The sequence below is a fragment of the Poecilia reticulata genome, chromosome 1 (genome assembly GCF_904066995.2).
Source record: "Poecilia reticulata chromosome 1, P_reticulata-male-v2, whole genome shotgun sequence".
NCBI lineage: Eukaryota > Metazoa > Chordata > Actinopteri > Cyprinodontiformes > Poeciliidae > Poecilia > Poecilia reticulata.
This window is the reverse complement of record NC_088830.1, coordinates 9,504,926-9,517,577: the sequence shown is the minus strand read 5'-3', so window position 1 is coordinate 9,517,577 and position 12,652 is coordinate 9,504,926.

Here is a 12,652-nt window from a genome sequence, read left to right as displayed (position 1 = left end):
CGTGCTTGCGATCCACACCGACTTACAAAAATCCAGAGGTGTACGACCAGGCCCCAGGGTTTCAATGTGTCAGCAATAAACTTAGCTACAGGATGTGATGGAACGGGAGATTTTCATCACAGCTGTGCAGCTGAGAAATCTTGAGTACCTGGGTGATGCCACATCTCTGCCATGAAGAATTGGCTCTCTGTGTTGTGTTGACGTCTCATTTGCATCCATTTGAATGTATATCAGTGGAATGATTGCTGAAGGCCAGCGGAGTAGACGGTGGAGCAGTCGCGTTAGGTGCCCAGACAGCGTTAGCATGTTTTCTCACATAACGAACCTTCAGACGACTGGAGGTTTTGTCCAGAGGAAACGGCCTTCACACGAGATAAACTCACCTTTGCTTTAAACATATAAATGTTTTCATTTTGTTAAAGTTTCTGCGTGTGGTGGTCCACAATTAAATGCGTTTCATTAGTAAGACTTGCATATACTGTGAAAAGTAGCTGGCTTAACCCTATTCATTCAGAAGCAGCTAATTAGAGGAGCTGTCTGGGGAGAAATGCCTCACGGGGCCATTTGTACATTATATATATGTGTGTCTGCGGGTGTGTGTAGTGAGTTTTTCATAAGATAAATGAACGCTGCTTAACGGTGCAGTAAATACGAAGGGCTCACAAGGGTATTACCACTCTTGCTCTCTTCATTTCTCGAGGAACTCTCTCGAACACACGTTAACTCTAATTAATCCTTTAACACTTCCGGGCTGTCTTATTTCTGTTTATCAGATAGTCTCGGAGAGATCAATTCAAGATTTTAAATCATTTTTAATCTTAGAACTAATTAACCAAAGTAATTTCACGTTTAATCAGCGGGCAAAAAGCATTTCTGAGAATACAACACGCAAAGCCCGAGCGGAGGGGCAAGATGAAGAAAAATGTGTGAAGCTAAGAGTTCACTGATGCAGATGCGGCTTATGTTGCCACAAAATCTATTTACTGTTCTGCTAAACGCGGAAGCAGGGAAAACAATCATGAACCGAACCAAAAATAAGTAATTTTAGACACGTGGGAAATTGTTTGCAACCTGTTCAAGTTGGAGCAAAACACATTTTTTAAAATTGTTCATCTTAGGTTATTCTCCCCCCCAGACATGTTCTTTATCTAATGCTTTCATTATGTATTCCAATTTTTGTGTATTGATTCGTCTCCTTACATTATAACATCGTCATCCATCACTGTACGAGGTGACTGCTGCATTATATGCACATGATTTAAAAACACAATAAAGTAAAAGCAAAACACTAATTATGGATGATGAAAATTCGACAGTTTATACGACATAAATCTTTATAGACTGCAGAAAAATCAGGACGTAGGAATTTATCTCGGAGTCTTGTGAATACTTGCATTCATTTTAGTCTGTGAGGCAAAGAAGGGAGAATATAAACAACTATGTTAACATAAAAAGTGGGAGTGAAAATTGGGTTTTTCTTCTTCAATCAAATTGTGGCAGGCAGTTCCCGTTTATTTATTTATTTTTAAATGCAAGGAACAATGTTGGCTCAATTTTTCTCTCTTATTAAAACTGTAATTGCGTCGGCAGATGAAAGAGGAACTCAATCAAAACTTCAAAATCAAACCCGGAATGATGTGACGCAAATTATGGCACGTTCTCAACAGGAGCGCTGGGCGTTTAATAAGAGCCGCTGCTTGAGATTATTCCAATCCCGCTACCCCAGCGTAGTTCCTTCACTCACATTTGTGAACATTTACGTCAGAGGATTTATTTTCATGAGTGTGAATGATCAGCCTCACGAGCCATTTTAGGTCAAATTTGCAGATATTTCGATCAGAAAGTAAACCAAAGCTGCACCATACGGTTCCTGGTATTTCTTTAGGCTTGTTAAAATTTTTGCAGTTTGTTTTGCCGTAACATTTGAACTAAACTCAACACACGAGTTGTAGTGGGGGGAAAAACACATGTTCCATCTGAGGGTGAGATCCACAGTCTACCAGTTTTGATTCATTTTATTGTAAATAAATATATATATATTTTTTTTTACATTTTTTTGAAAATTATTTTTATGTTATGAATATTCAGACAGAATTGCGGCGGAAACTTGATGATTGTGGAGCGTTTTGTTATTGTTTACGTGCAAGTAAACAATAACAGTACTGAATTTAGCCCATTAAGACAACCTAAGTTAAATGTACTACTTTCACCTTTGTACGATGTGAATATTTTCCTCAGCAGTGCTCCAGACAAAGAAACATCCGCCTTCACTTTGTAAAGCTCCAGTGTGTTATGTTTCTCATTTCTACGGTTCAAACAAACACAAAGCAGAAAAAAGGAAAAGTAATAAAACATACAAGCTGTCCAACCTATAACTGAAACTGCGGGTCATGACCTGTCAGTCACGAGGTGATTTTTTCCAATTGCTTGACTCCAAACAACTGAGCTTAGCTCCCTCTCTTTCTGCTACTCTAGGGATAAAAGTGCAGATAAATATAGATACGACATGCCGTTGTGTGTCCAAGTGAATTGATTGTAACAACAAAAGGCACACTCTCGGTGGACTCAGTGTTCAAAAAGATAAAATGGACAAAATTGGACGGCGGACGCATCAAACACGATCAAGATGGAACTCTGATTTGATTAGGAAATGAAGCAGAGAACATTCTTTTCTTTTGCTTTGGAGCAGTATTTACTCATACTAGATGCATTACTTGGACTTGTTCATACCAAATAATCTAATCAAGACTCAATGTACTGCTAAGAACAACTGATGCACATCAGAGGTCATTTATTTGCATTTAAAACTGAAGCCTAACCCTGAACAGAAAATGTTCTTTTCTTGCACATTGGTGAGCTGTTTGGTAAGCGTTAGAGATTCACATTTGTTAACATGTTTTTGATCATTAATTCATTATTTGACTCCCAAGCACATCACTTGGTCCCACTTAGGTGAATAGGAGGAAATGTTTAGAGCTTAAACATTTAAAGCTCTAAACTTGTGTGCAACAGGCAGAGCTTTAATGCATTTTAAATTTCAACGGATACAATGCCAGGGTGAGAAGAAGAAGAAAATGAAAGAAAGTCAAAAGATCTCACTGCTGAAGTCGTTAAATGTAGGCATTTGGCCATCTCGCATTCCCTGTGGTGAATGTGTGTATGCGGCTGCGTATTATGTCCATTAGTCACTAAAGCTTCTTTAACGAGGTGCTCCTAATTGCCAAACTCTGCTGGGACTTCTTTTTTTTTTTCTGTTTAACTCCAGCGCTTTCTTGTATTATTTGCTGTAAAGCAGAATCATTTTTCTGTGTTTGTTTTTTTTTTAGCTCTTGATTTGCTCTCCATACTCCTAAATGGCCTTTCTTTATCACCTCCGGTTTTGTTTATTTCTGTTCTTGCTTGTTTTGTGCAGTTTCATATCGTCTGAATTTTGTTTTTATAAAGCTGTATAATGTACATCAGCCGCGTAGACGTCCATCTCCACATCTGTAGATATCCCTGTTAAAGATGTGTAAAAAGCTTAATAACGTTTACACAAGACCACTGCCTGGAACCTGCCTGTAATTTCAGTTGCTGATTGGGAAAAAGTTCCTTGTTAAACGGCACCACCAAGCCACCTTGAGTCAGCTGTAGTTGTCATGCCAGGCCACTATATGGCGCTGTGATTTCAGCACGCACATGCGCTGTTGACGCTCAGCTTCCACCTCATGGACTCTTTGCACCTAAGGCGCTGACGTCACACCCGCATGCGTGTTGTGCGGCTCATTTCCTTCCGCTTTTATGTTTAATGCTTTTTTTTATGCTTTTGTTTAAACTCAAACAAATTACCAGTGCTGCCCTACTTTTAAGTTATGGGGCTTCTCGTGCTTCCTCATGCTTCGGAAGCAAAAAGCCCGAACCGTAATCTCCCCCGTTTCTTGGTCTCCGTTTGACACTAACGACAATGAACACACAGTAAAGCAATACACTTAAAAATAAACACAAAATAACGTAAGAACATTGTCCGTTAGAAAGAACAATAATGTTTAGATGATTAAATAGCACAATTGTATAAGTAAAATGTCCGAGAATATTGCCAACTAGCATTAGCATAGCATAGCTAATGTTAGCCACGAAGTTTAAAGAACTTTAAAGTAAGACTCACCTTCATATCCATGAATGTATGACGAGACATACATCTTAAAACCTTTTTCAATTTGCTTGATGGGGCTTTGGATCCAGCCTTATAAATACGATGTACATCGTTAATTGTTAGCTTTGGCAAATCCTGCAAACACCTACTGTAAAATGACATTTGTAATAGACCGGAAAAAACTGAGCCGCTTTAACCCGAACACGGAAGCTGAGGTGCAAAGAGCCCATTGTAAACAGTAATCCGTCTCCTTCTCCTAAGAACTAAGCGCTCATTTAACACACACATTCCTCATCAGAAATTGTGTTAAACTGAGCAGGTTTAGTAGCCCAACACAGGATGTGTTATCTGCCTCTGTTTTTGTTGTTATATATCCGTTATTAATGCGTAGAATAAACCCGTTAGCCGTCCGTTCTGCGCATGCATACTTTCAAGTCTTTGGAGTATTTCACCTTCTGTGGGACGATGTTACAGAAAATAGAGAGTGTCTCCATGAAAACGAAAGTAATCAAGTTTTCAGGGGAATATTCTTATACAATTTTATTTTAGTGTGTGAATTTGGGGAAGGTAGGGTTTTCGTTTTTCTTGCCATAATTTAAGTAGAACACCTAATAATTACTGTAAAATTAATGCAACTGAAGCATTTTTAAAGATACATACTTCACCTTTTACATTAATTAACAGCTTCTGTAAAACAATGTGACAGTGACTCTTATTTCTCTTAGACAGCTTTCAAAATGGAAGAGAAATTTGAATAAGACAAGTTAAAAGTAAACGTGTGCTTCATAAATGAAGAAAAGGCTAAAATCTGCTTTGCAGAGTAGAGCAGTGGCAAACATGGTCGAACAAGGACCCGAGTTCCTCTTCCCACCGGACAAATTGAGGAGCGAGGTGAAAAAATATCTAAAGCTTACTGTTAGCAAGAAAGCAAGGCAGCCTCAAGTTTATCATCTGAGAACATGAAACTATTGACAGCAGTAGCTCAGCTGGTGAAAAAATGTCACAGATAAACAGAAATATATATGAATATTTAAAAAAAACATAGTTAATGGTAGTAATGGCTGCAAATTATCCACAACTTAAGAGCAGAAAGAGAGTGACAAAAAGTACCTACAGCTGAACAACTAAAGAGAAAGCTTGGAAAACTTTAGTGTCTTTAACTATAGGCTTTATCAAAAGACAATTTTTTAAGACTAGTCTTAAATGGGTACAGCGTGTCCTCAGCACAGATGAGAACCGGGAGATAGTTCCCCAGGTGAGGACTCTGATGACTGAAAGATCTGCCTCCCATTATTCTTACTGTACTATAGGAACCACTGACTTTATTAGAGGTGCTATTATGTAGAGGGTAATATACTTTGGGCTTCCCAGAACAAGTGAAAAATTGTCCTGACTGAATCTCAATAGGATTATTTTTCATTTATGAAGAAGGTATCTTTGTTAGAACTTGTTTGCTTTTACAAATCATCTTCCTTTCCTTTTGTATTAATTAAAAAACATGAACATGTGTGTCCTTTGTGAGTGTGATTGTGTGGAAATAGCACAAAGCTTATAAAAGAAGTCTTCAGGGCAAGAAAAAAAAAAAAAACGGCTGTAAAACATTATTGCTCTGACTGGCTGACATTCACATTTACAGAAAATATCCTGAAATATCTACAAAGAAAGATGACCTGCCTCACTGTACAGGGCCTGAATGTAAAGTTGATTAGGAGACTGACAGCCATGTGGGGACAAAGGTTGCCTCTGGGTTCAGCTGTCACAGTGGATCTTTGGAGGAAAAACTGCGCCCGTAGCACCACTCCTGACTTATTTTCTTTCCGACAGAAATGCAAGACTCCGCTCCAGGAAAGGAGCGACTTATCTACTTAAGAGTCTTCTAAGATGCTGGCTAATCAAAATGGGGCTTCATTATAGTTGAAAGTTTTCTGTTTTTCACTTTACACCAAAAAAGTTAAACTTTGTCTTCATTCGGTCTTTATGTAACTCTGATGCAATTGCCCTTTTTAAAGCAGCAGTAGGTGAGTTTCATAAAATATATTGGGGTTTTTTCTGCATATTTTTTTTAATACTATGCTGTGACAGTATGAGACAGAGAATGGGTGAAAAAAAAAATCAAGCTCCTCTGTCTTCACCCTGAAGTCCTTCTGCCTTCTGCAAACATACACAGCTCTGATTGGTTAGGAACAACCAATCAGAGCCAGGAGGAAGGTCTTCGAATTGTCAATCACGCTCATACACAGGCTGTTCATGCTACAGCTCCTCCAGGATTTGTCAGTTAGGGATGAAAATTAAATGTGGGCAAGAACGAATTTATTTTCAATATCCTTTGGCTTAAAATTCATTGAAAGGTTTTAATAGGCTTAGAAATTAATAAACAGGAGAGTAATGGAATTACATTTTACAGGATGAGAAGTAAACAAACTAATTGTGTACTCAAATTTTAAAATAGTCAACAAAGGGCTCAAGCAGAAGTGTTGACATTAGTATCAAGAGAAAAAAACCACCTGCAAGTTTTCTGTGTTTTCTTCCCACCAACGTGTTCCAGCTTCCCACCACAGTCAGAAAATAGAAAGACGTGTGTTAGGCTAATTGGTAGCTTGAAAGAACATGTTAGTGTGAATCTGAGCAAGTGTAGTTGTTTTTCTCTTCACAGGACGAACACTCCAGGATGTGCTTCACCTCACCATCTAACCTTGTGAAGCCATTTGGGGATTATAAAGTTACCGCAGGAAGGTCTACACAAACACACACACACACACACACGCACGCACGCACACGGACAAGCTAACACTCAATCAATCTCACCGTCTTAATTGTTTTTCCTTTCCGCTACACTCTCTCTTCTTTCAATCAATCTCCCCGGCTCTCCAAACACTAGATCTACTTTACACAATTAGTCCTGACTGCAGCGGTGTCAAAAGCAGCCAAATACAACACCTGTTTTTCTGCACGCACTCACACACACTTTCGCTGATGGTTGAGTGTTGGGTCAGAACAGCATAAGTTTTCTCTCAGTCCTTTGAGCGGCCCAGCGAACTTTACCCTCCCCTCCTCCCCGCTATGTCTAGATAATTGCTGAAGAGTGCAGGCATCTGCAGTCACCAGTAATGAACTCCATCTCAGCGTTTTCCCTCCTCCACTCCCCTTCGTCATCCATCTTTTTCCTCTTCACATCCCCGTCTCTCATTTGTCCTCTTGTTCCTTTGCCTTCACATCGAGCACATTAGAAACAATTGTAGGTTTCGTGGAGGCTCTTTTCAGAAACTTCTTTGAGGCTTTTTCTCCAGTTCCACTTCATAGTTGTGAATTAATAAGCCACTGAACACTGAACCTTAAAACATATTTTTATATCTCTATTATTTTAACAAGCTTCTGTTCTGTGATTTCAAGTTTTAGAGGCCAACAGACAGAACATTGTAATAAAATAACCTGAGAAGTTACAACAGTACATGCATTGTAGACGTTAATGACTTATGCTTATGACCTTAAAATTGTTAGTCTGGCTAAAAACCATGAGTAAGAATTGATATTTTGTAGCCGACAGTCCGTGTACTAGTCTACTTTTATCCTACTTCACTTTTACTGTTACTCTTAATCAAGTGTATGTTCTAAAAATTTTGAAAACATCTTAAACTGTAGCAAGTGTCATGAAATAATTCAAAATCATTAGGCTGCTTTAAAAAATGAACACATCCTTGGTGTAATCTCAGGTCTTTATATATATATATATATATATATATATATATATATATATATATATAAAGATCATAATAAAAAAAAGTAAAAAGAGCCGACTCCCACTTTTTTTTTTCTTTTCACTTTTGCTGCTCAGCTCTCACTCTCAGTGGTTCCGCCCTCCTCATGAACTTTGTTTTGATTGGCAGAACGGAGGCTTTTCTTCTCCAAAACAGGAAAAAAAAAACAGCTAAGAGAATCATTAAATGAATTTTCCTTGACTGACCAGCTACATCCAAGCCGTACATCACAGAGTGTGATGCAAGGCATCAGATGCAGAGTTGTAAAACATGGTGCCACTGCACTCCAGAGCAGAGGAAACTTGTCTCTGGAGTGATATATCATGCCCCTGTGTGAATCTGTGTTTAGCAGTTGCCAAGAAAACCACGCCTGCCCCGACTGCATTGTGTTAAGTGTAAACCTTGAAGCAGATTATTTTAAAGACGGAGAAAAAAAAAAATCTGTTTACAAAAATAGCTGGGGGCAACGTAAGATATAAGTGTGTGTGTGGTTGTATTTCTGCAAATGTTCTGTGACGGACAGCGTGGAAAAACAAAAAAAAATTCACTGGAGAATGCTTTGTCTTTTAAGAGCTGAATATTCCTCTGAGCAAAATTAGCAGCCATAACAGTTGCCGGGGCAGCTTTTTAGCTTTCTTGTTACATAAAGACATAAGAAGTGGCTCCAGTCGTCTTCTCATAGTTGGTTTCATCCTGGCTAAGTCAAGTTGTTCTTGCCACTGGTTAAAGCCCAGACAGTATGCAAAGTGCCTAAATTGGCTCTCAAATGCTTGACAATTTTTGTCAAGCATTGTTGATGTTTCTCTTCAACCATTTCCCTTCCACTATCCGGTTTTCCACTGCAGGGGAAAACATAAATACTTTTGAGGAAAGTTTAACTGACGTGTTGAGGAATTACGTACATTTTTAAGGTCTTTCACTAAATAACTTCACTAAATAACTTCACTACCAGTTATTTAGGGAAGTTATTTACCTATGCATCCTATGGATGCATCTTCACCTATGAAAACCGAAATGTTCCCATCCAGAGGGGGTTGCCTGCTTGAAAGCACTGCTATGGTTCTGTGACCGTTTCGTAAAAGCAAAACAGATGACGGAAAGAGGGAGTGGGAACCCGGGCGGGTCGGGGCGAGACGCATGATGAAGCAGGATGGGATGTGACCAAGTGGTCTGCGCTGTCTTATGAAAGGTGTGTGTGAATATGAATGGTCCCCAACCATGTGACTGCGTGTTGACTGTTCGGCTTTGGTCTGCTTCCTGCTATTAATTAAGAAAGTCAAACATTCATACCTTTCTAAACCAACCATTGTTCATAAGTGCTACAGTTCCATTCTGGTCACACACTCCTGATTTTCTGTCCTCCACTCTACATATGATAAGCAACCTGTAGAGGCGATGCATCTTACCTATTTGATGCTGAAAATGCCACTTCCTTCAAACTTGCAACTCTCCGTGGATTAGGCAGCAACAGAAAATGGATGGATTGATGCATGGATTGCCTGGAGCTGGAACCGAGGTAGACCTGTTTGCTTGCAGATAAGAGCAAACAGTGCCACTCGCCGCCTTTTATAGCAACTTCAGGATGTTTTTAAATATTCCAGCCTTACTGTAAATGGATATTACTAATTCATCACATCACAATGAAAGAGGATAAGAAGGACTTAAACATCACATCACATCTCTCTAACACTAATCACAGAGAAGTTGCAACAACATGAAGAACCTGTCAGTTGTCAGTACATGTGGAAAAAAAGGCAGCCTGCCAGTCTGTACAGACAGGCACTTTAGTTTTTTTTTTACTTTATGTTTTTCTGAACATCAGTTAGCAGACTGAATACATTAACCCAGCCTCCCTCGGGGACAAAAAGCAAAGACTTTAACCTTGATTATAACTTGGAACATGAAAAGCGGGTTTTCGCCTTCATCGCGTCCCTCGAGAGCGCCGCTCAATATAGCCAAAGCAGTTTCTCTTTTCGTCTGCCGTGTGAAATCACACAGTCACTTTCTGTCGAAGGCTATGGCCAAACTCAAAGACCACCAAGCACGACATATGTTTTTACTACTGAACTTTTCAGAAAGTGGCGCTTCAGCGCTCTGCTTTTCGTGGTGTCGTTGCGCAAAGATGATGCAAAGATGGCGGAAATGCCCTTAACGGACATCTGAACCGAATTCCAGGATGTATCTCAATATGTCCTGAAAGTCTTTCCAGAACTTTGTCACAACAAATGCTGAAACCGCAGAAGCCAAAACTTGCATCAGTTTTAAAAGTCAAAGACACGCTGCAGTACTTCAAATACACAAGGATAATGATTTTGTAAGCCTGCTGCTCCTTTAGGGTAACAAATTGCAAGTTCATGCAATAATTAAAGGCTCAAAGGACATGGACGACCTGGGAGTGTAACCCCTGCTTGATGGGCCATCCATCCAATTTTCCCAGCGTGTTTGTGTGTGTTATTTTAAAAAAAGACTCCACTGGAGCCATTATTTGTCCCACCTCCAAGTTTAAAAGCTGCGACCATCCATTGAAAAATAAGTATAACAGCCAAGATATAGGAAATTGAAAGCAAAACCGAGCTGCTTTTTTTGTTACATTTGCAAGAAGAAGGAGCAATATTAACCGAAGATGAATGGAGGCGTTCGCCGTGATTTACATCCACTGCTCCGCAAAGTCGTGTTTTTGAGACGCAAGATGCATTCGTGTACGTTTTTGATGAGCAGACAGAAACGTCAAGTATTAATCAGCCTGAAGGAGACACATTCAGCAGAATTTAGAAAGCAATGCGTGATGAAAAATATGCAAGTCTAAGGAGTGGAGTTGAGAAGAGAGACTCCAGACAAATTTATTCAAATTTCAGATGAATTGTTCAGAATGCCTGGGACGTGCTTACATCAAGTGTCCTCGTCCAAGTTTAAGGAGTTTTTTCCAGCCCGAATAACCTTAATAAAGATTATGCTGATCCTCTGCAGGGGTGCCACCTTCTTTGAGAAAAAAAGAACATAAATGCAGGAAACAGCCTGAGTTCTTGGTCTAAATGAAGTTACTGGAAGAAAGAAAAACAGACCTACACACGTCCACTCTGTGGCATTTTTAACATGGGTGACATGGCTCACTACCCAGGGTGCTGTTCTGTCAGGGGGAAGGCATGACTGCTTGGAAATAAAAAAAAGACTTTACCTTAACTGTGTTTTCTATTGCTTATTGTCTTTCTCACTCAAAGGGAAATTGATACTTTCCTATTTACTACTTGGCAAATGTAGAAAACTATGCTGAAACAGATGCACTTAATCAATAAATTCAGTTAAAGAGAAGAGTTTGGGAGTGTTTTCTCCAGAGTGTACACAGCCGAGGGCTCCGGCAGGGTGTCGAGTCTACGGGATCAGCAGAAGGTGACTGGATCTTTTAAAGCTTTGAACTTGTGTAGATCATTCAAAGCTGTGCAGGCAAATTTGCTTCTCACTTTAACAAAAGCCTGAGATTGATTTTTTGAGACAGAGTTCATTGTACCAGTTGATGAAAGAAAATCTAAGCAGATATTCGGTAAATCCATTGATCCTCAAGCAGAGGCCGTGGATCTGGGAAGATAACGGCGCTCCGCCTTTCAACAAGTCTGTCGATATTTACACTAATTTGTTTGGAAATTACATTTCGCTGTTATGTGATCCTTGCTGGGCGATTGCTTGTATGAGTTTCCTAAAAATGCCTTCAGGTTTTAAAGCAGAGTTTGTGTTGTCTGGGTATAGTTAAGAGTTATGGTGCTGCAGTCATTAGATTATTGGTAGTAACAGTTTGGACTAAAACAACTGTGTTGATCTATGAACTTTTAATAAAAAAATATTTATGTTCTGACCTGCAAAAAGCATCATATTGATTAAATTTGAAAATACGTCCCGATGAGTCTCGTTTATCAGTTTAAAAGTAGTTTTTGAAAATCAACAAGCCCACATTACTGTTTTGAAAAACAGTGCTTTATGGGTCTGATATGAAATTCTAATCTGAAATCTTAAATGAGTTTTCATAAGCTGTAAACAGAAAATACAGGTCTCGAACATTTCAATAATCTAATTTATCCAATAGGTTTGTAGTTGAAAGAGGTTGTATAAGAGCAGATGCAATTTAGATCTAGAGCATTTTTGAATTTCACTTGTCTTTTTGTTGGATATTTCTGCTTTTTGCCTTTGAAAACAACCACAGGAAGCAGCAAAGCCCCACTAAGTCGACCCTCAGCTCCACCAAAACTGAACCAAATGGTGTTGAAGCAGGAGAGCCAACCACATCTACTGGAGATCACAGAGAGCCGAGGCTGTCAGCAGCAGCCTCTAATTTTAGACCAACATTCATGGGACATTTCCTGTTTTACTTCTATTTTACATTGCGACAAAGCAATTACGACACTTCAAATCAGCGCGGATTTTTGTAAATCCTTTTTCAAATGCTCACACTGGTTGATGGGAATGTTTTCACCAAAAGTTGCGTCCTTTCTACATGTACAGTTTACAGCATTTATAAGATTTTCAGAGCATGGTTCAGCCCTATAAGCATCCAGGACCCAGACATTGCAGCCAGAAACCCTGTGGGTGCTGTTTGGCCGTTTGAGTTTCAGCCAACAACAACAGCAGCAGTCCTTCTGTGTTTTCTCTGACCGTCAAAGTGATTTGTTTGCCGAGAGTGCCTGCTACTGTGTGTTGTGAGCCCATTATTTTCTGGCTCCTGTTTTAGTCACAGGCAGCTCAAAATGCGAGTGACGCACTCGCCTTGTCATGCTGC